This window comes from Oryctolagus cuniculus, chromosome 12, assembly GCF_964237555.1.
Source record: "Oryctolagus cuniculus chromosome 12, mOryCun1.1, whole genome shotgun sequence".
Taxonomy (NCBI): domain Eukaryota; kingdom Metazoa; phylum Chordata; class Mammalia; order Lagomorpha; family Leporidae; genus Oryctolagus; species Oryctolagus cuniculus.
Window position 1 is genome coordinate 117,497,235 of NC_091443.1, and position 23,865 is coordinate 117,521,099.

The following is a 23,865-nucleotide window of genomic DNA, read 5'->3' on the forward strand; positions in this document are numbered from 1 at the left end:
TTGCTCCTGCCTTCTTGTTTTTTGATTAGGAACCATAGTTTGGGAATTATTAATACATCCAGCTGATGAGGAAAACTTTTCCCTTCAGTAGAATGTTACTACAACAATGTAAAAGTCAAGGTAGGATTATAAAAGAAGGAAAATTAAATGAAATATTAACAAAGATAAAGAAGACATTTTACAAAGGTACAACAACTATGGACTAAAAGAGTGTCCTAAAACACCTTCATGCAGTTCAGCAACTAAATCATTTCTGGAATGAACAATGTGGATAACTAGGTTAGGATAGTGCTTCTGTTAGGACTCAAGTCAAAGTCACAAGGTATGTAGTAACAATTTACACATTTTATGAGGAAAGATCGACTCTGAAACAGGGACTGTTTAAAAATCACATACTGAGATATAGCCAACATATTCAGATGGGCAGATTTGGATGAAATGAAAACTTCAGTGGAAACAAAACTGAAAGTCATAATCCTGGGGATGCCACTTAGTTTTACCAATGTAAAGAGAAGAATTATTATTTCAAGGTACAACACACATTGATAGGCTAAAATGAGAAACTATAAGCAATTCAAATACCAAAATGTTCCATACTGAATCACAAAAATGGGATTTTCAGATTAATCCAACTTGTATTGTCTCATAGAATTTAAGAAGTTGTTCTGGTTCTGTGGATCTTCAATTGCTCTTCACACAGAATATTTTCTTCTTCTTAGAAACAATGTCTCCTGAATGGCTCTGTAATCAGCATGAAAGTGTAGGAAATGGCTTTTCAGAGTGGCTGGGCAAACATGCTTCCGAAGTGATTCATTGTATCATTTTATAATATCTGCAGATTTACACATGGAACTTCAGGATTTCTTTTTTTTTTTTTGTTCACTCTCAAGTCTATGGACTTCAGTTCCTAAGGCATCAATGATATTTTTTCTAAGTTTAAGTGCATAGGTCTCTAGTTCTAGTGTTTCATATCTTCAATTTCATATATCACTTAGTCAAAAATCTTGTCCTTCCAAATAAAGTCTTGTAACAACTCAGCCATCAAAATGTACCTCTGCATTAAATCTTATTTATCTAACCTGACATCTGTGGCTTTGATGTCATGAACTGCCCTTACAGATCGATCTTTCTCCAGGAGTTCAGTACGCCGTTGTACTTGCTCTGGCTGTCAGGATTGCTATACAGGCCTTCTGTGTTAGTGTGGATAAGGATTGGTGAGACCACAGCCAATAAGGTGCACCCACCCAAAGAACATAGGCTGACAGTGAATTGCCTGCATATTCATCAAATAAAGATCACTTTAGGGATGCAGTGGGACTGAAGAAAATGAGAAAGTCAAGCAGAAAGACTACTACAAATAACTGATAAAAGTGCCAGGGAATCTTGCTAATGAATGTGACAGTGCCCTGAAGCAAAGAAAGTATCCACATCTACTAATTTGATGTTCTCACACTAACTGGTCAATGTTCTTCATCAAAGTGCTTCTGGGAAAATTAAGAGGCAGGTAAAGGGATTTCCTTGATGACCTTGATTTTCTCCCAGAATGCCTACATATGTTGCAGAAACATCATGGGTTCTGCCAAGTCTTTGAAAGCCTCAGCCATGTTAAAGGCCAATCATTGTTCCTGTAAGGTGGTGTTGAGTTGGTTAACCGCTGGGTCATAAGCTTGCAGAACTGCAAATTTCATGATCTCAAAGTCAGATAGGATTTCATTATCCTTCATTATTCTTTTGATCCAATGTTTGTTTCAACTTCTCAAAAAATTTCTTAATTTTATCTTTTTTTTCTTAATTTCATCTTAATCTTTAGTCAGTAACTGTTGAGTATTTTCTCTTGCTAGTTTCCAGGTATCCAAGTGAGAAAGAGCATCTCCCCTACACGTTGTCTCAAAGCTCTGGAAGAGGAAATCAAAGGCATTCCTTTCCTGAGCATAGGCATCTTCAATAGATCAGAAGACATACTTGGTGTGGTCAGCAGGAATAGCACAGATCCCACAAATCAGCTGCATATCAGTCAGGCAGAAAACAATGAGGGACTGCCCCAAGAGTCCTTTGTACACGGGCATCTTGGGAGAAATCTTGATCTTGTTCTACTTTTCCACAATACCCATCAGGGAATAATTAACCTGCAACCTGCTAACTCCAGTAGCTGACATTTTCTTATGGCAGGAGGGACACTTGAATGATGATAGTCTCCACAATAAATTCTGCACAGTTCCCTCTATGAGACCTTTCAGGCGCTTTTGGCAGAAGTTATGTGAGCAAGGCAAAACTTGAGGATCATCAAACAGATTGCAACAAATTGGGCACATGAGATCTTCAAGCACTACATCACATTCAGGGAGTCTTCTGTAAGTCAGAGGGCACCAAAGACAATGGTGTTTCTAGGGAAGAAATGCTATCTTCTGGTTGAGTAAGAAGTATGAGCAGTTAGTCAGCAGCTCCATCCAGCTCTACCAGAAGGAGTGCCTCTGGCATCATGAGGGATATGCCACACCCCCTCCAGCCATGGGGGCCACGTGATATGTGCCAGGAATGGCTGCAAGATGGATTCATGGCCCCACATTACTTCTTTATCATTTTTCAAAAGGGAACATTCCTCAGTCATTAGATGAGTCAGTGCTGTAAGAAAAGAACATGTTTTAAATTGGTTGGCTAAATGAAGATGTTTTCCCTGTTTCTTCCAGTATGACATATCCTACAGATACTAAACTCTAGACTCTTTTAGACAAAACAAAATGTAATTAAAATGTCAGTAGTTATAAGATCTATTTTTTGATTTACATCCTTATTTCACTGTTTGTCAAACATTTTTCTTCAAGCTCATTTTCTCCAAACGCTTGTATAAAATAAAACCCAATGTCCAGTTCTCATTGATCGTGCAGATAATATCAACTGATTCAAACAAAGAGAGCTCTCAGAACCGTAATAGCTTAACCTCACCACACCTGCACTGCATGCAGTTCCTGAGGAACTATCAAAGTCTTCAAACATCATTGCTTGGAAACTAGTGGTTTAGATGAAATGTTTTAATCTATGTTTACTTTGCATAGTGTGATTGGTCTCCCGTTACTGATATGCCCATGTAGGAGCCATGAAGTTCAAGTTCTTGAATGATTTTCTTTGATAAAGAACATTAGAAAGTAGAAAATGTTAATGAAAATTTTTTTTTCTAATTGGATCGGTGGCTCTAGCAGCACAAATATTTTCAGCAGAGGGACAGTATTTTAAAATAAACAGCTTAATGGAAAATCTAACATGTAAAACATATTAAGCCATTTTACATGTAAAATCATGATTTAAAATGTTAATATTCATGAGTGACCCAACCACTAATTAAGTGCAATGTAAGACATTTGCAGGTTTAAAATTACCAAACATTATATTTGCATCAGATGTTATGGTAAGTACTAAAGTTACATACTGGTGAACAAAATTAACATAACCCCACCCATATCAATCTGACAGTCCAAAAGAGAAAAACTTAAATAACCAAAGAAAAACCTATAAATCTTATGAAAAGTCAATATGTTAGACTCAACATTAAATTTATTTCTACATTTTAATGATCTAACATTAAAAATCCAAGTATAAATAAATAAGTAAAAATTATTTCTTAAAAAGTCAGCCCCTGGTATTCTCTAAGACCATTTTTCATTTAAACAAAGATGACAAAAGAAGTGTTATTCTTGAATTTATAGTAAATTCATTTACCTTAACAACAGACATTAATATGATAGTCAATGTGTTAAAAGCATTTCAATGGATACTTTCATTAGTTTCAAAAATAATTTCATAGAAAATGAATGTCAGCAAATATTTTGAACATTTTTGATAAAATGAAAATAAATGCCCCTAAACAATTTTTTTAAAGATTATTTATTTATTTATTTATTTGACAGGTAGAGTTACAGACAGGGAGAGAGAGAAAGCTTTTCCTTCCAATGGTTCACTCACCAAATGGCCTCCATGGCCAGAGCTATGCCAATCCAAAGCCAGGAGCTAGGTCCTTCTTCCTGATTTCATGTGGGTGCAGGGGCCCAAGCACTTGGGCCATCCTCCACTGCCTTCCTGGGCCACAGCAGAGAGCTGGACTGGAAGAGGAGCAACCAGGACTAGAACTTGGTGCCCATATGGGGTGCTGGTGCTGTAGGCAGAGGATTAACGTAGTGCACCACCATGCCACCCCACCCCTAAACAATTTAAAATATTGTCAATATAGTGTAAGTTTTTCTCTTAAAGAGGTACAGGGAAGACATTTTATTTCATCCTGAAGTGACAGGTAATCTCTTAGTGTTAAACTCTTACAGTAAAAATGATGCTTGTGTTCACATACATGCACTCTTGTACATATAAATGTCATGCATTTCTTCCAAAACTATGCATAGTATACATAAGTACATAAAAATAATAAATGTTATAAATATTCATTACTTATACATCCATTTTTTTAAAGTTTTTGTTTAATTGGTGACTCTCAATTTTCTTTTATTTTAAAGATTTATTTCTTTATTTGAAAGAGTTACTCAGAGAGAGATGGAGAGGCAGAGAGAGAGAGAGGTCTTCCATCCACTGGTTCACTCCCAATTGGCCACAATGGCCGGAACTGTGCTTATCTGAAACCAGGAGCCAGAAGCTTCTTTCAGGTCTCCCACATGGGCACAGGGGCCCAAAGACTTGGACCATCTTCTACTGCTTTCCCAGGCCATAGCAGAGAGCTGGATTGGAAATGGAGCAGCCAGGACTCAAACCAGTGCCCAAATGGGATGCCAGCACTGCAGACAGCAGCTTTACCCACTACATCACAGCACTGGCCCCACATATACATCATTTCTATAAAGCATTTTTTTTTCCCAGAAAACAACTATTTCATCTTTTGTATCAACATGTGGTACTTGTAAAACTTAGGGAGTATAATCCAATATTTCAAAACATGTATAAGTAGATCAATCAAGTAATTAGTGTTTCCATTTCCTTATAGTTTTTTTCTAAGCTCATCAGCTCCTCCCCTCTAATTGTTCATATAGTATATAATGCAATATTGTGATCTATAGTTTCTTTGCTGTACTGGGAAAGCTAAGAACTGATTATTCCTATATAACTAGATTTTCATAACTATTACCTGATGTCATCTGCCCCTCTTCCCTCATCTTTATTTTAATTAAAATTATTTTAGAATTAAAATATTTTAATTTTAAAATTGGTTATCTTCTATAATGACTCCAATTCTAACTTTCTCACAAGCATACTAGTATTTTAAAGCTGAATATCATATGATTATTTTGTATATGAAAAATATAAAAACACCATTGCCTCCGCCTTGCAGTGCTGGTACACTGGGTTCTAGTCTCAGTTGGGGCACTGGATTCTGTCCCAGTTGCCCCTCTTCCAGGCCAGCTCTCTGCTGTGGCCAGGGAGTGCAGTGAGGGATGGCCCAAGTCCTTGGGCCCTGCACCCCATGGGAGACCAGGATAAGTACCTGGCTCCTGCCATTGGATGAGCACGGTGCGCCGGCTGCAGCGTGCCAGCTTCGGCCGACATTGGAGGGTGAACCAATGGCAAAGGAAGACCTTTCTCTCTGTCTCTCTCTCTCTTTCACTGTCCACTCTGCCTGTCAAAATAGATAAATAAATAAATAAATAAATAAATAAATACCATTGGTACTCCAAGATGTGCAATAAGTATTGTCATTCTGACTGCATTTTTAAATATAAAGACATGTAAACATGTAATTTCTTTATTTTCTACTGTGAGGCACACAAGTATGCCTCTATTTTTACTCATCTTATCCTAGAAGAAATAGATAAATTCTTGGACACTTACAACATACTTAAATTGAGCCATGAAGATGTAGAAAACCTAAACAGACACATAACAAAGACAGAAATTGAATTAGTAATGAAGACCCTCACAACAAAGAAAAGCCCTGGACTGGATAGATTCACTGCTGAATTCTACCAAATACTTAAAGAACTAACCAATTCTTCTGAAATTTTTTAATAAATTGAAAGGGAAAGAATCCTCCCAAATTCTTTCTATGAAACCAGCATCACCTTAATTGTTAAAGCTGAAAAAGATGTAACAGAAAAAGAGAATTACAGACCAATTTCCCTGATGAACATAGACACAAAAATTTTCAACAAAATTCTGGCCAATTGAATCCAACAACACAACAAAAAGATCATTCACCTGAACCAAATGTGATTCATTCCTGGTATGCAGGGATGGTTCAACATTTGCAAATCAATGTGATACATCACATCAACAAATTGAAGAGCAAAAACCATATGCTTATTTCATTAGATGCAGAGAAAGCATTTGACAAAATACAACACCCTTTCATGATGAAAAATCTAAGCGAATTGGGTTTAGAGGAACATTCTTCAACACAATCAAGGCAATTCATAACAAACCCACGGCCAACTCATACTGAATGGGGGAAAGTTGGAAGCACTCCCATTAAGATCCGGTACCAGTCAGGGATGCCCACTCTCACCATTGCTATTCAATATAGTACTGGAAGTTTTAGCCAGAGTCATAAGGCAAGAAAAGAAATCAAACAATTCAGGAAAGAGGATGTCAAACTATCCCTATTTGCAGATGACATGATTCTATATATAGAGGACCCAACAGAATCCACTAAGAGGTTACTGGAACTCATAGAAGAGTTTGATAAAGTAGCAAGATATAAAATCAATACACAAAAACCAACAGCCTGTGTATACACAGACAATGCCATGGCTGAGAAAGAACTTCTAAGATCAATCCCATTCACAATAGCTACAAAAAAGTCAAATACCTTGGAATAAACTTAACAAAGGATGTCAAAGATCTCTACAATGAAAATTACAAAACATTAAATAAAGAAATAAAAGAAGACACAAAAAATGGACAAATTTTCCATGTTCATGGATTGGAAGAATCAATACATCAAAATGTCCATTCTTCAGAGAGTAATTTACAAAGTCAATGTGATACCAATCAAAATACCAATGTCACTCTTCTCAGATCTAGAAAAAATGATGCTTAAATTCATATGGATCCACAGGAGACTTTGAATAGCTAAAACAATCTTATACAACAAAAACAAAGTTGGAGACATCACAATACCATACTTTAAGACATCATACAAGACAATTATAATCTAAACAGCCTGGTACTGGTACAAAAACAGATGGACAGATCAGTGTAACAGACTAGAAACACCAGAAATCAATCCAAACATTATAGCAAACTTATATTTGACCAAGGAGCTAACCAATCCCTGGAGGAAGGGCAGCCTCTTCAACAAATGCTGCTGGGAAAACTGGATTTCCACATGCAGAAGTATGAGACAAGACCCCTACCCTACACCTTACACAAAAATCCACTCAACATGGATTAAAGATATAAATCTATGATCTGATTTCATCAAATTATTAGAGAACATTGGGGAAACCCTGCAAGACATTGGCCAGGCAGAGTTCTTGGAAAAGACCCTGGAGGCACAGGCAGTCAAAACCAAAATTAGCAAACAGGATTACTTCAAATTGACAAGTTTCTGTATGGCAAAAAGAAACAGTCAAGAAAAAGAAGAGGCAACCAACAGAATGGGAGAAATTATTCACAAATTATTCAACTGATAAAGGATTAATAACAAGAATCTAAGAGATCAAGAAACTCCACAACAACAAAACAATCAACCCAGTTAAGAGATGGGCCAAGGACTTAAACAGACATTTTTCAAAAGAGGAAATCCAAATGACCAACAGACACATGAAAAAAGGTTCAGGATCATTAGCTATCATGGAAGTGCAAATCAAAACCACAATGAGGCTTCACCTCACTCTGTTTAGAATGGCTTTCATACAGAAATAAACAAACAATAAATGATGGTGAGGATTTGGGGGAAAAGGTACACTAATCCACTGTTGGTGGGAATGCAAACTGGTAAAATCACTATAGAAGACAGTTTGAAGATAGTTCAGAAACCTGAATATATGACCCAGCCATCCCATTCCTTAGCATTTACCCAAGGGAAATGAAATCAGCCATCAAAAGAGTTATCTGCACTCTCATGTTTATTGCACCTCAATTCACAATAGCTAATATATGGAATTAACAACCTAGTCATCCATCAATGGAAGATGGGTCATTTGCAACAAAATGGATGAATCTGGAAAAATCATACTTAGTGAAATAAGGCAGTCCCAAAGGGACAAATACCATATGTTCTCCCTATTCTGTGACAACTAACAGAGCACCTAAAAGGAAACCTGTAGAAGTAAAATTGATACGATGAGAAGCAAAGACTTGAACAGCCCTTGTCTTGAATGTCAAGGAACAGCTTATTATCTCATTTTTTTTCTACATAATACCATTGGTTGTACTCTTTACTTAAAATAGAATTAATCATAGGTGTATTAATTCAATGGAAAATATATCCCAGTAAAAAATAAGGGTGGAAATAAGAGAGATACAAGCTGTACAGTTTGGAGCACATTCCCACAGACTTACCTAAGGGTAAGCCTAAAAACGTGCCATGAGACTCTCAATCTCATTAAGCTGGATGGCTTCAATGCCACCTTATGTATTACAGTGATTATATTAAGTGCATAATTGATCATATAGATAGGGTTAAGTGTCAAAGGGATCAAATAAATAAGACCAAGTGTCTGGTAATAACAATAGATAGAATTAAAAAGCAGAGATGTTCCAACATGGGAAGCAGACTGCACAGTGGACTCATAGTATGAGAAATGCCCTAAACAGCACTCTGACCTCAGAATCAGCCCTTAAGGCATTCAGATCTTCCTAAAAAGCCCATGAGAGCATTTCAGGTATGGAGAGCCAAGACATTGTGGCAAAAAATGTTCTACATGAAGGATCTGTGTGAGTGAGATCCCATTAGAAAGAAGGGGCCATCAAAGAAGGATGTACTTTTCTCTGAAGAGAGGAGAGAACTTCCACTTTGCTTATGGCCCTGTCTAAATATTGCTGGAGTTTGTGGACTCAAAAGACTTCCATAGACTTTGCAGCTCATGTCAAGAGACTCAGGTGATCATTGACACCATAAATAAGAGTTAATTGTTCAATCAACAACTGGAGTCCTGTGCACTTACTCCCCATGTAGGACCTCTGTCTTGAATGAGTTGTACTATGATAATTAATTGCAAAACTTGTTTTCAAACAGTACTGTATACTGTGTGCATGTGTGTACAAATTGTTTAAATCTGTACTTAGTACAGAGTTGGTCTTTTATATATAAAGTTAATTAATAATGAATCTTAATGAAGAATGGGATGGGAGAGGGAGTAGCCAGTGGGCTTGGAGGGCAGAAATGGGGAGGAAGAACCACTATATTCTTAAAGCTGTACTATGAAATTTGTATTCATTAAATAAAAGCTTTCTTTTAAAAAAGAGACTATTGGAACTCCCAGATGTGCTTGATAAAGTAGCAGGATATAAAATCAACACACAAAAATTATCTTCCTTTGCAAATGCAGACAATACCACAGCTGAGAAAGAACTTGTAAGATCAATCCCAATAGCTGCAAAGACAGGCAAAGACAGGTGGCAACATATCAAAAGTCACTGCACAGGTGGCTGAGATGACAACTCCACCACCACAAACACAAAACCCACCACCTAAACCCATTGGCACTTGGGGACCAACCTGATCAGAGCAACTCAGGAATGCCTGGTTTACAGGTGGCTCAGCCTTGGTAGACCCTGGAAAGGTGCAGCCTGTAGACCCTCAGATAGAATGATCCTGACAAAAGAGGGAATAGACAATTCAGCACAACATGCAGAAACGCTTGCAATTTGGTTAGCAGTAGAAAAAACAATCCAAGAAGGACACAAACACATTTACATTTGCAATAATTCACAGTGCTCATACAATGCAGTCACAATTTCGCCTAGTAAATGGAAGAAAAATAATTGGCAAATCTGTGGTAAAGATATATGGTCCAATGAGACATGTGCTAAGATATCTGAGTCCAAATAAACTTAAAATAATGATTTAACAAACTTAAAATAATGATTACTCATGTAGATGCCAGTAGTAATAAACCCAATCATGAAGCACAATACAATGAGGTGGTAGACAGATTTAGATCAAATAGCAACTATTAAGCTAAAAAAAAACCCCTAATAATTGGTAGATTAACATACCTAAATTGAAAATCACTAAACAAAATTGAGAATATAAAGTAAAAATACACTAAAATTAAAGAAAAATCCAAATGGAAAATAGTTAATACTGATCCATTAGAGATAACAAAAGAAACTCTTCAATTACATCAATGGCTAGGACATATAGGAACACATGCAATGTACAAATGGGTTCCTGATTGAAACCTACCCATTACGTGGCAACAGTGTAAGAATGCTATCAAAATGTGTACAGATTGTCCAAATATATCACCAAGATTTATACACAGAGACCCACCATTAAATTATAAAATTAGAACATTTAGCTGTTTACTACAAATAGACTTTATAGATCCATTACTCAAGCTCCAAAAGAAATATGCATGTACAATAGTAGACACTGAAACAGGACTGGAAATTGCTAGAGAATGCAAACACCCAAACCAGGACAACACTATTAGTATTTACGGACATGGATTTCACTCTTGGGAGTCCCAATAGTGATTGAAAGTGATCAAGGATCCCACTTTATGGGATATAAAAGATGGGCAGAAAATTTTGACATCATATGGAACTGGGGCTGGTGCTGTGCCGCCATGGGTTAACATCTTGGCCTGAAGCACTGGCATCCCATATGAGTGCCGGTTTCTAGTCCTGACTGCTCAACTTCCTATCCAGCTCTCTGCTATGGCCTGGACGAACAGTACAAGATGGCCCAAGTCCTTGGGCCTCCGCACCTGCATGGGAGACCTGGAGGAAGCTCCTGGCTCCTGGCTTCAGATTGGTGCAGCTCCGGTCATTGAGGCCAATTGAGGAGTGAACCATCGAGTGCAAGACCTCTCTCTCTCTCTCTCTCTCTTTCTCTCTCTGCCTCTCCTTTCTCTGTGTAACTCTGACTTTCAAATAAATCAATCAATAAAAAATAATATGGAACTACCATATGGCATATAATCCACATGCTAGTGGTAACATAGAAAGGTTTAACAGATGAATTAAACCTGAAATACTTCAAGACAATAATAATAAAAAAATTGCAAAATGCCCTAGACATTGCAGTTTTTGAATTAAACTCCAGAACAAGAATAAACACAGAACACCCACATAAAGCATAACACAAAATGCCAATGATTTATTAGAAGTAACACCACAACAAAATTCAAAACACAAAGTCAAACCTTATAAGTTAATTTAAAAAAACATTTAAGGATCAAATGTTACCCTCACAAGAAATTATAGCTAACAGACCAGGAAACACATACTGGACTACAAGCAATAAAGAACAATTAAAACTCCCAAGGAGAGATGAGTTAATATTTTTTGTAAACTCAGGTCAATACTCTTATACTGGGGCTAGCACTATGGTGCAGCAAGTTAATGCCCTGGCCTGAGGTGCCAGCAAGCCATATGGGCACCATTTGAGACCCAGCTGCTCCACTTCTGATCCAAGTCTCTGCTGTGGCCTGGGAAGGCAGTGGAAGATGGCTCAAGTCCTTGGGCCCCTGCACCCATGTGGGAGACCCAGAGGAAGCTCCTGGCTCTTGGCTTCAGATCGGCACAGCTCCAGCCATTTAGGCCAACCAACGGATGGAAGACCTCTCTCTCTCTGCCTCTCCTCTCTCTGTGTAACTCTGACTTTCAAATAAATGAATAAATCTTTAAAAAAAAAAAAAACTTGTGCTTATCTGAAGTAGGATCATGCCAGCAAATAGCCAACCCAATCTGGATCCATCAACAATACAGGCCATCACTACCTTCATAAAACCATTGCTGCCCTTGGATGGATTTATGACAACCAACTACTAGACATCCTGGTGAGTATCCTGCACAAGAGTCCAACCTCAGAGTTTGAGCCCAACATCTTCAACATTTACACTGACACAGACATTAAATTTAACACTCAATAACACTGATCTACCCTGATGATGGGATGCCAATCTGCCTGTGCAACCCCATGAAATCAACTTCAAGGTTCTTCCAAACATGCTTCCTACAATATATACAACCTGTTTAACCTTTACTGTGGTTGTCCTGTCTTGACATTAACATTTTATGAACAGTCAGTGAACAGCAGTGACTGGTAGAGAAAGCTCATCTCCAACTACACCTTCTGTTTGATCAAAACCTTAAAAGAATAAAATTCAATGGATATTAATAATTGGACTATAATCAGTACAAACCCATATACATATATGGTAGAACTGCAGAGCCCAGATGGAATTATACAAAGATTCCATTCATCACCTTTTACACTGGATCAATTCCCAATTGGATACACAACCCAGGAATGTGAATAAAGAGCCCAGGAGTGTATGGAAACAGATGAAAATTATGAAGATTTCATCTTGATTGATGATGAGACAGATGGCATTGGTATAAATCAAGAATAGTTCATCAAAAATATAATAACCTATATCGATGACTTACTTCCACAATTAAATATTCATCATCTCACCATTGTATACCAATCATTGGGATGACCAATTAGAAGACATCTTGACAAACTTTACTACTGCTCCTGAGACAGAAACAGAATAGTATGAGATGCCTCATCATTTCCTATATTATCCTTCAATTTCTTCAAATTTCAATCTCAAGCCCCCCCCCCCCATATTTCACCACCAACCCTGCTACTCCAATCTACAATCATACTGAAAATCTGGAAACATCTTGATGAAAATATTACCAAAGTGGCCGGGCACTTTGATCATAAATAGCTTACCAAAAACATCTCTTATAACATTAATAACTTTTATGCCAAATATGCCTTCTGCTTTTATGTAAGTCAGTATGTTTATACAGAACAATGCAAAGAATACTGCAAAGCAAATAGAAGATATAGTGTCTGGCAAGCAGAGTTTTGGCCAGTGAACAATTTGGCAGAGCTTTGACAAGATGCAGCAGATCCACTCAGCCATCACTTGGAATAAGCCATTGTTGCCCAAGAGGATGGAAAGCAGTTGTGAGGCTTGATTTTTATCCCCTCTCTGGGGTAGGTGGGCAGTGATTGTGATCTAGGGCATCCTCAATCACAGGCCCATCCTTTTTGGGTGTCACCAACCAGAAGTTGGTTTTGGGTGTGGCCAATGGTGTGATAGAAGCCTTCTAAGTGAGACCAATTGTGATACGGTAAAGTGGGTGAAGTAAAGTAGTGGCCAGCTGGTTGGCTGCTTCTTTATGATGTAATGTTCTTCTGTTCTTATCGTGCTGACAAGCTGTGTCTGTTTCTGGCAGAAGATCTGGGCAGTTCCTCGTGCTTAGTAGCATTAGCTAAAGTAACTCGATCTTGGTTTGATTTTTCTCTTTCTTTTTGGGCTAGTGGTGCTCTGTAACTCTTTTGGGACTCCTGCAGGATTCCCTACAATGTGCCAGCAGGAGTTGTTTATTTTGAAATTGGAGATATAGATTCAATGGGGATCTTTGAGAAGAGAAAGTGGGAAAGCCACACTCAATTGTTGCTGACTTCCCTTTGTCAACTCAATTCCTCTGTCTGAATTAATGTTATACCTCCCACATAGTGATTAGCACTTGTAATTTCAAGCCGCTTATCAATGACCTGAGTACTAATATATATTTTGTGTTTAATCTACAAAAATGTATATAATGTAGCTGCTGTGGTAAACATAAAGAGAGTGATAATCAAAGAGGAATTGACTGAAGATCTTACAAGAATTAAGATCCAAGTCAATCTTGTAATAATCATTAATGAAAATATATACATTCATGCATCTTGAGTCTGATTATGTTTAGTTCTATATTAATTCATTTAATATTCTTTAGAAACAGACATAGATAAGATAAATACCACTTTCCTCTTCACCATCCACAGAAAACCTGCTCCCTGAGTTAATCATTCTATTAAGTTTAATTTTCTCAAGCATTTTTAGCCATGTCTACATATAGAATGCATAACAAAGATGAGAATTCTCATTTTATGCATACTTGATTTTGGAATATTAGTGTATAAAGTGTTACATGAATTCAAATAATTAAATGTACATGTTTTAAAATGATCTGAAATACAAATTTTTAATTACTTATGGAGATATTATGTTCACTTAATTATCATGTAACTTTTCCATTCAGAGTGTACAATTGAGTGGTTTTAACAGATATATGGACTCATGATGGCTGTCAATTAAGAACACATTTACCACTTCAGCTACAAACTCAGTACCCTATAACTGTTCCTTAATGATGGCTTCATCCCTCCAACCTGAACTAAACACAAATCTAGTTAGTTTTTTTCATAGAATTTTGTACTGTGAACATCTCATTTGATGGATGCAGGTTTCCAAGAGTTCTCATGCCCAGTGTGGAGCCCATCCACAAGTTGGGCCTGGGGCCCACCTCACAATTGCACTCACAGTGCACAGGAACAGCAACAGGCCCATGGAAAGGAGGAGAAGTAGAGATGATTTCTCACATCCAAGGTATCCAGTCAACTGGCAGAAAGGAAAACTTCCCATTCTTGGCTTCACACAATTGGACTGCAGTTTACTGACAATGATTCAGGAGAGGAGAGGGAAAGAGAAAATCTAAATTCAAATATCACTGAATTTCCATGCTGTTACTTAATCTCAGCAGATTTTAAAAAAAAGATTCATTTATTTTGAAAGGTAAAGTTACAGAGAGTCAGAGGCAGAGAGAGAGAGAGAGAGAGAAAGTCTTCCATCCACTCATTCACTCTCCAGATGGCTGCAACTACCAGACATGCACTGATCCAAAGCCAGAAGGCAGGAGCTTCTTTCAAGTCTCCCAAGAGGGTTCAGGGGCCCAAAGGCTTGGGCCATCCTCTACTGCTCCCCCAGACCATAGCAGAGAGCTGGATCAGAAGTGGAGCTTTACCCACTATGCCACAGCACCAGCCTCAATCTTAGTAGATTTTAGCAGTTATGTTTTCATTCACGGCTGTTTTTGAGACCATTTAAAGAGCATTTAGAGGGTTGGATTTCTTTTTATATTCAAGGAATTTTCACCAATTTAAGAATAATGTAGGTCTATATAACTACTTGCTGTCCTATAAGAAATCTTTATAAAGATCTTTCAATTGTAATGAATTGTAATGAACAAGTAATTCATGAATTACTTGTAATTGTCATACAGTAATGACACATTAACTCTGACAATTAACATCATCAATCAATTGTCAATATCCTGAGAGTCACATTGTTATTGACATCCTTTGGAGGCTTTGAGGAAGCCAAAGTGTCATATGTGTTGTTATACTTTAGCAATTAAAAAATTCTAGAGGCCAGAGTTCTGGTGTAGCAGGTAAAGCTGCCGCCTGTGGTGCTGGCAACCCATGTGGGTGCCAGTTCAAGTCCTGGCTGCTCCACTTCCAATCCAACTCTCTGCTATGGCCTGGGAAAGCAGTGGAAGGTGGCCCAGGTCCTTGGACCCCTGCACCCATGTGGGAGACCTGGAGGAAGCTCCTGGCTCCTGGCTTTGGATCGGCACAACTCCGGCCATTGCAGACAGTTGTGGAGTGAACCAGCAGATGGAAGATCTCTCTATCTCTCTGCCTCCCCTTCTCTCTCTGTGTAGCTCTGACTTTCAAATAAATAAATACATCTTTAGAAAAAAATTCTGTACTAGTCACCCCAAGTTCATTGAATTAGTAAAATTCATTCACATATTTAAAACACCTTTGACAATAATTTTGAAAACCTTAGATGATACATGAAATTTCAAGGAATTGAAAATTCATTGATAATGAAGTATGAACTTAATTTAATAGGTAATGAAAAGATAAACGAGAGAATATGCCAAAATTTTAGTTGCATCAATAGATTATGCCTTTTTGGATTGTTTCTTTCCTATGTGTTCTATAATCCTAATGGCTAATTTAGAGCAACAAGTTAAAATTTGCAAGGTCTTTAAGAAAACATCTCTCATGTAGACTAGTCTATATTGATGTAAGGCATGATTTCTAGAAATCATGTATTAGGAATCATGTATTCTAATGTTTAATTTTTAGGAACAATGAATGGTGGATGCCATATATATGTGTAACTGCAGATTTTATTACCATTTTTCTACTTCTCATCACAGTTAATTGTTCCCTAATTTCATCATATCAGATATTATATTGATTTTACCTATACAAAACACTTAGACATCCCATACTGGTTTGTGTATGTGTATACAAGTGTAAGTGTCTGTGTGTGTATGTGTGTTCATGCAGGTGCCATATAAGACAGCGATTGCATTGAAAATGCTGTGAGGAGCCCTACTCCTAACTTCAAATATTCAGTCCTCCTTAGAACTGCCCACCTCTGAGGCAGAGCAGTGGGTCCCTTTTCATTGTTCTGGGCTGAACTGTTTGTCCTCAAAATTCATATCTTGAAACACTAATCCCAGGGGCCAGCATCATGGCACAGGTTAATCCTCTGCCTGTGGCACCGGCATCCCATATGGGCACCAGTTCTAGTCCCACCTGCTCCTCTTCTGATCCCGCTCTCAGCTATGGCCTGAGATAGCAGTGGAGGATGGTCAAGTCCTTGGGTCCCTGCACCCGCATGGAAGACCAGGAAGAAGTACCTGGCTCTTGGCTTCAGATCGGCGCATCTCTGGTTATTAAAAAAAGAAAAGAAACACTAATCGCAAATTAAACTATTTACCAATAAAACAATTAAATAGGTAGTTGAGTTTTTTTTCCCCCCTCTCATTCTGGTGTGTTGAACTGATTTTGTCTCTTTGCTGCAAAAGGGAAATGGAAAGTTTTATTAAAAGCTGTGAGATGTTTTTATACTCTCTTTCAAAATATGGAAATGCATATTAGTCATATTTAATGTGAAAGAGTTCTGAAGTACAATGTAGTAAGCAGAAACTGGTAGGATCTTTAAGTCAAAATGGAAAATGATCTACTAATTCGAATCATATATTACTAAGTGTGATTTACCCTACCAGAGGAAACCTCCATGGTGTCTCTCACTGTTTCCTTCAGAGAAGTAGTCATTATTCAAAGATGTAGAAATACATATATTGCTAATAAGTTTCAAATGCCTGATTAAGGAATGGGAGAATTAATTTCTTGGTAGCTGTCAAATCACTGGACCGAAAACTCAGAAATAATTGACCTCTTCAAACCAAACCAAGAGATGCTGTAAACACTCAAAGGGCAAGCTCTGAGACCTGGGGCCCTTTGTGTCACTTCTTAGGAGCAGGTGCCAGGGTGTGCTCAGCCATCCCCGTCCCCACACACCAGTGGGTCTGTAACAGTAAGTCCTTTCTCAAACGTGTGATATTTGCAGCATGATTTGTGTGTGTGATTAGAGCCAACTGCGGTTGATTGGTTGCAAACTAAAAGGCTAGAGCTCTAGAGCAGCATGCAGGAGAGCAGTGGGCATGTGGAGTGGTGTCATCACAGAGAAGGGGCTGTGCTGGTGGGTTCTGCTGCCATCTGGAAGAAGTCAGTACACTGTAATTACCGCTTAGCCAGTGACAGCTGTTGCATCCAGAGCCGAAAACTTGCCCAGATGTGATTTTTATAATAAAGGTGATATGCCAAATAACTTTTTTTAAAAAGTTTTATTTATTCAAAAGTCAGAGTAACACAGAGGAGAGGCAGAGAGAGAGGTCCTCCATCTGATGGTTCACTTCCCAATTGGCCGTAATGGCCGGAGCTGTGCCAATCAGAAGCCAAGAGCCAGGAGCTTCTTCTGTGTCTCACTTGTGGGTGCAAGGGCCCAAGAACTTGAGCCATCTTCTACTGCTTTCCCAGGCCATAGCAGAGAGCTGAATCAAAAGTGGAGCAACTGGGTCTTAAAGTGGCTCACATAAATGATGCTGGCACTTCAGGCCTGGGCGTTAACCCACTGCCTGATATTAAAATAGTGCACTCAGAGAATTTCATCATGACAGCCTCCATTTTGGACTACCCCTTCAGCACTGTAAGTTTCTACAGCACCAACAGCAGTGTGGGCCATGAAGGATTCTTGCTGGGAGAGATAAGAGGGAACTTTCAGCATCAGTGAGTCATGCATTAGAAAGAATTTCTGCAAATAATTTAAATCCATAACCATCAGCTTTGTTCAAAACTTCATTTTCTGTAACTGTGAAAATGAAATTAAGGGAGAGATTTGAGACAGAATTCTTAAAGATATGTGAAAGAAGGTTACTGAGTGGTACATAACTTGGCAAACTTGCAGGTTTTATATAAGGAAGAGATCACCCATAAACAGCTCACTCACACCACCAGAGTGCCCAATCTTGGCTTCCTTCTCTTCAGCTTCACCTCCACTATCAGCAATTTTATTCCTGTTTTAGAATTTAGGCTCTCTTTAGTTCAATTTGAAGGTATAATCAGAGGATATCACTACTCCCAATCTAGGTAATACTAGCAAGCAAAAACACAGTGTCTTCAGTGTCAAACACTGTTCAGTATTATGCCAAACTTATTAAAGAACATGATACAGGAATTTTTACAATGATGGAATAATAAAAATCATTAGAGCAATTTATCAGGTTTATAGTGCACACAAAAAGAAAGTGCTGTCAGTGTGTCAAATGTAGAGCACAGTGTGCAAATTGTTGAGTATTATCAGGGAGAAGTGAAAAAATTAAGACAAATCATGCTGGGTAAAAGTATATGGGAACAAGATTTCAGCAGGCAATGTTAAGCAGGGAATCACCACATAGAAGTATGCAATCATTGTTTATTCAATGGATGCCCTAGTCTGGGTTCACAGCTGGGAGGTAGAAATACACTTGGAGATGCAGAGGTCCCTTATCCTCTTCATGATGACTTTTACCCAACCAAGACAGTATTCTCAGTCATTCTCACATGGAAGCAAGTGTCTTTTTGCCTTTATCTCAGCTGTGGGCTCTTTCAATTATGCTTCCTCCACTGCTGGACTTAAGTATCCTGCAAGTGGAGCAGATTTTCTTCGCCAGAAGAGCAGCTAGGGACAACAGTGGGGAATCAGGTGTCAATGATTGTAAAAATTTAATCGCCCCTACAGAGCCCTCTAGTGGTGAATAGTCACATTCAACTGATTCATGACCCATTATTATATCCCAATGAGGACCCCAGCAACACTCAGACCTCCCAGAGTTAATTCAACCAAAGAGGCTCTCCAGTTAGCACACCTTCTCTTGCTTGTTATTGAGAGAGGCACTTGAGGACTTAATCTAGGAGAGCTTCCTTGTCAGGTGCTTTGACCCTCAAGAGGAGAGTTCTTGCACACAGTAATCATAAGCCTCTCTCCCTGGTCCATGTCCTTGGATGCAATGTGCAAGCTTCATGACACAGAAAAATTAACAAAAAGAAAGAAAGAAAAAAAAGAAAAAGAACAAAGAAAAGAAAAAGAAATAAAGAGAAAGAAGAAAGAAGAAAGAAGAAAAGAAAAAGAAATAAAGAGAGAGAAGAAAGAAAAAAAAGAGAAAAAGAGAAAGAAAGGAAGAAAGAATGAAAGAAAGAAGAAAGAAAAAGAGAGAAAAAGACAGAGGAAGGAAGAAAGGAAGGAAGGAAGGAAGGGAGAGAGGGAGGGAGGAAGGAAGGAAGGAAGGAAGGAAGGAAGGAAGGAAGGAAGGAAGGAAGGAAAAAATTGTGTTGTGATACAACTCATGGGTTTACCATAAATTTAGATAAAGTGGGGGCCGGTGCTGTGCCACAGTCATTAAGCCTCTGCCTGTGGCACTGGTATCCCATACAGGTACCAGTTCATGTCTCGGCTGCTCCATTTCCAATCCAGCTCTGTGCTAATGACCTGGGAAAGCAGTGGATGGTGGCCCAAGTGCTTGGACCCCTGCACCCATGTGAGAGACCCAGAAAAATCTCCTGGCTCCTGGCTTTGGATTGGCTCAGCTCTGGCCATTGTGGCCATTGGGGAGTGAACCAGCAAAGGGAAGACCTCTCTGTCTCTCTCCTGTCTGTCAAATAAGTAAGTAAATATTTAAAAAAAATAGATAAAGTGAAATTTTTCTGTGTAATTTCTGTTCTATAAAGTAAATCAGAAATTAGAGACTAAGCATAATTGGTTTTCCAATGTTTTGTAAATCAAAAATTTACCTCTTGTAGATTCATGCAGTAAAATTTACTTTTTCAAAGAGGGACAATTTTAACAAGAGCCTTCAAAGTATTTTCTATGATGAGCCAAATTCACTGTTGTCAGAAAAAAAATTTTAAATTTTAGGAAGGCCTAATAGAATGAATCAGATGTGCCTTCTATTCACATGACTTTGTAAGATTAAGAGAGAGTGCTTTGTTTCAACCTTTTTTTTTTTTTTTTTTTGACAGGCAGAGTTAGACAGAGAGAGAGAGATGGAGAGAAAGGTCTTCCTTCCATTGGTTCACCCCCCCAAATGGCTGCTACGGCTGGCATTGCACCAATCCAAAGCAAGGAGTCAGTTGCTTCATCCTTGTTTCCCATGTGGGTGTAGGGCCCAAGCACTTGGGCCATCCTCCACTGCCTTCCTGGGCCACAGCAGAGAGCTGGACTGAAAGAGAAGCAACCAGGACAGAACCAGCGCCCCAACCAGGACTAGAACCCAGAGTGCCAGCGCCACAGGTGGAGGATTAGCCTAGTGAGCCATGGCGCCAGCCTGTTTCAACCTTTTTCTACTAGGCTGATGAGTATTGTCACTTGAAATGTTTTCATTTAAAACTGAATTCTAATTACCAATAATCAATCATTCAAATTAGTACATGATAATAGACATTAATTACTTTTCTTTTAGTATATCATAGTGACAAAACTGCAGTAGTAGCACATTTATAGTTTGTTCTGGAGTCCTTATTAAAATATTTTTTTTCTTGAAACTGTTCTGCTTTCCTAGTTTCTTTTTTAAAAAATTATTGATTTACTTACCTGAAAGTCAGACTTTTCAGAAGAGAGAGAGGGAGAAGGAGAGAGAGGAAGACAGGGAAAGTACAAAGTACTGTTTGAAGATTACTTTTACAGTTAATTCTCATAGTACAACACATTAAGGACAGAGGTCCTACATGGGAAGCAAGTGCACAGTGACTCCTGTTGTTGATTTAACAATTGACACTCTTATTTATGGTGTCAGTAATCACCCGAGGCTCTTGTCATGAGCTGCCAAGGCTATGGAAGTCTCTTGAGTTCACAAACTCTGACCTTATTTAGACAAGGCCATAATCAAAGTGGAAGTTCTCTCTTCCCTTCAGAGAAAGGTACCTACTTCTTTGATGGCCCGTTCTTTCCACCAGGATCTCACTCACAGAGATCTTTCATTTAGGTCATTTTTTGCCACAGTCTCTTGGTTTTCCATGCCTGAGAAACTCTCATGGGCTTTTTAGCCAGATCTGAATGCCTTAAGGGCTGATTCTGAGGCCAGAGTGCTGTTTAGGGCATTTGTCATTCTATGAGTCTGCTGTGTATCCTATTTTCCATGTTGGATCATTCTCTGCTTTTTAATTCTATCAATTATTATTAGCAGGCACTGATCTTTTTTATGTAATCCCTTTGACATTTAATGCTATATTTATGATCGATTATGAACTTAAACTGATCACTTTAACTAGTAAGATGGCATTGGTAAATGTCAACTTAATGGGATTTGGAGTCCCATGACCTATGGCAAGAGAACAAATTTTTCAGATGCTGTTTAATTAAAAGCATATCCATGGGGTCTTGTATATTTTTTCTTATTTAATCTTTGAAGTACACCTCTACTTATGGATTGAATTCTTAATTCTGTGTGAGGAGAAATGTAGGTCAAAGTTTTCGTAATATAACAAAATTGCCTTGCAAAATATAACATGGCAAGAATTTGCATTCATGTGTACTTATTTTCAAAGCTCAGAATCCTAAACATGTACATCTTTAGGGGTGCATATCAGATGCAAATTTTATCTGGAATATTACCTTCTAGCTTGTTCACACTATTGTTCTATATGACTCATTTGTAGTACTGCAAGAGGATTCCCCCTCTATTGGACCCATTTGCAATAACACCAACCTCTTATTCATATTTTCCAGTTCACTGTAGTTATTCATTTAATCATACATTAAAAAAGACTCTAAAATCTCATTCACCATGTCTTCTGGTTAAGGATGTAAACTTGGTAACTCCAAACATTTGCAGATCCTGTGACTGCATCCTTAAGGATGTCCCTTCCCTAATAAACCTTGTTATTTTACCTCCCACTACTCTCTGTCTCACGCCTGAATTCTTTCTTGCGCAAAGACAAGAACCCTGCAATTTCTCCAGTAACAGTTCCTCAGCAATATTGGCTAAGGCAGCAGCAGTGGTGTTCACAGTTTTCGTAACAATACATGCTAGTTCTCTTAATCCGTGTTTGCATAAGCAAGCCCAGCAGCTCCTGCCATGGAGGCAGCAAGAAAAAAAGCTTCCCAATCCCCGGGAACATGGAAATTATCAGTACATCCTTCATAAATCATACACGTATATCTTCTTTTGTACAGATTCTTATCAGCAGGTTTGAGGATGGGTGCAACCCATCCAAGGGAGCATTTACCCCTATCATGAGGAGCTAGAGAGCTATATGCATAATAATCACCCAGAAAAACCCATCCTTTAGGAGCTTCGCTCCCATTGAATCGAGAAAGCTGAGTTTTGTTTAATTGCCAAGGCACATAGTATAACCTTTTGGTCGAATTGCTAATTTTTAGAGAAGTAGGGTTTATGCCGGTAATTTTTGTAAACTCCTTTTTAGTAGAAGGATCTCCCAGGATATTGTTAGTTAACAGGTCTGTAGGAGAATCGGCTATATTTACACAAAAGGATGACGTATTAGCTGAGGCAGCTAAATGTAGCCAGAAATTGCTACTTTCGACAGAGAAGGAGGAATTGACCATAGAGTTACTTTAACAGTTTTAACCAATACATCAACGAGGCCTTTTTTCCAGAGTTGACAAAGGTATACCCCGGAGTCTGACAATGTGACCAGTTTTAATATGCTAAAATCAGTATTCTCCCCCACATTTTATTTATTTATTTATTTATTTTTTTGACAGGCAGAGTGGACAGAGAGAGAGACAGAGAGAAAGGTCTTCCTTTGCCGTTGGTTCACCCTCCAATGGCCGCCGCGGCTGGTGCGCGCTGATCCGATGGCAGGAGCCAGGAGCCAGGTGCTTTTCCTGGTCTCCCATGGGGTGCAGGGCCCAAGCACCTGGGCCATCCTCCACTGCACTCCCTGGCCACAGCAGAGGGCTGGCCTGGAAGAGGGGCAACCGGGACAGAATCCGGCGCCCCGACCGGGACTAGAACCCGGTGTGCCGGCGCCGCTAGGCGGAGGATTAGCCTAGTGAGCCGCGGCACCGGCCCTATTCTCCCTTTTTGATTGATCAGTCACATTAAGCCATTGATTTTCAAGTATATCCCTCCCAATACGGAACAAGGTTTGATTGTTCCTTACCCATTGTACAAACCCTGCTGTTTTAATTCCATTATCATAAGTACATGAACAATTTAGAACTACCGGCAAACCAACAGAGGTGGTAACGTAAGTTTGGCTTGATGTGAGCCGGCGAGCCAGGATCCCGATCACTAATGTTATCATGATGATCAAGGGGCTGCTTCGTGACATTGTTTGCTGCACCAGTCGCTCAGGTAACCACCGCACTTCATTGTCTTTCTTTGAGAATATAGAAACATGTCCATGTCCCCATATTAAAACAGGGTCAGGTCCATACCACTGAGCAGTTAGAGGGTCTTTCCATTTCACATAGACTTGTTGTCTTTCGGTTTCAGGATGCCAGTGACGATCAGCTGCAAATTCCCCTTGATTATCCAGTATTAAAA

The 23,865-nt window shown here is 38.7% G+C and overlaps 1 pseudogene; it reads right to left on the minus strand.

Moving 5' to 3' along the window:
• Positions 1–327: 327 nt before the first annotated feature.
• On the minus strand, positions 328–23,650 carry LOC127485956 (E3 ubiquitin-protein ligase TRIM13-like; annotated as a pseudogene).
• Between the last annotated feature and the right edge of the window lie 215 nt (positions 23,651–23,865).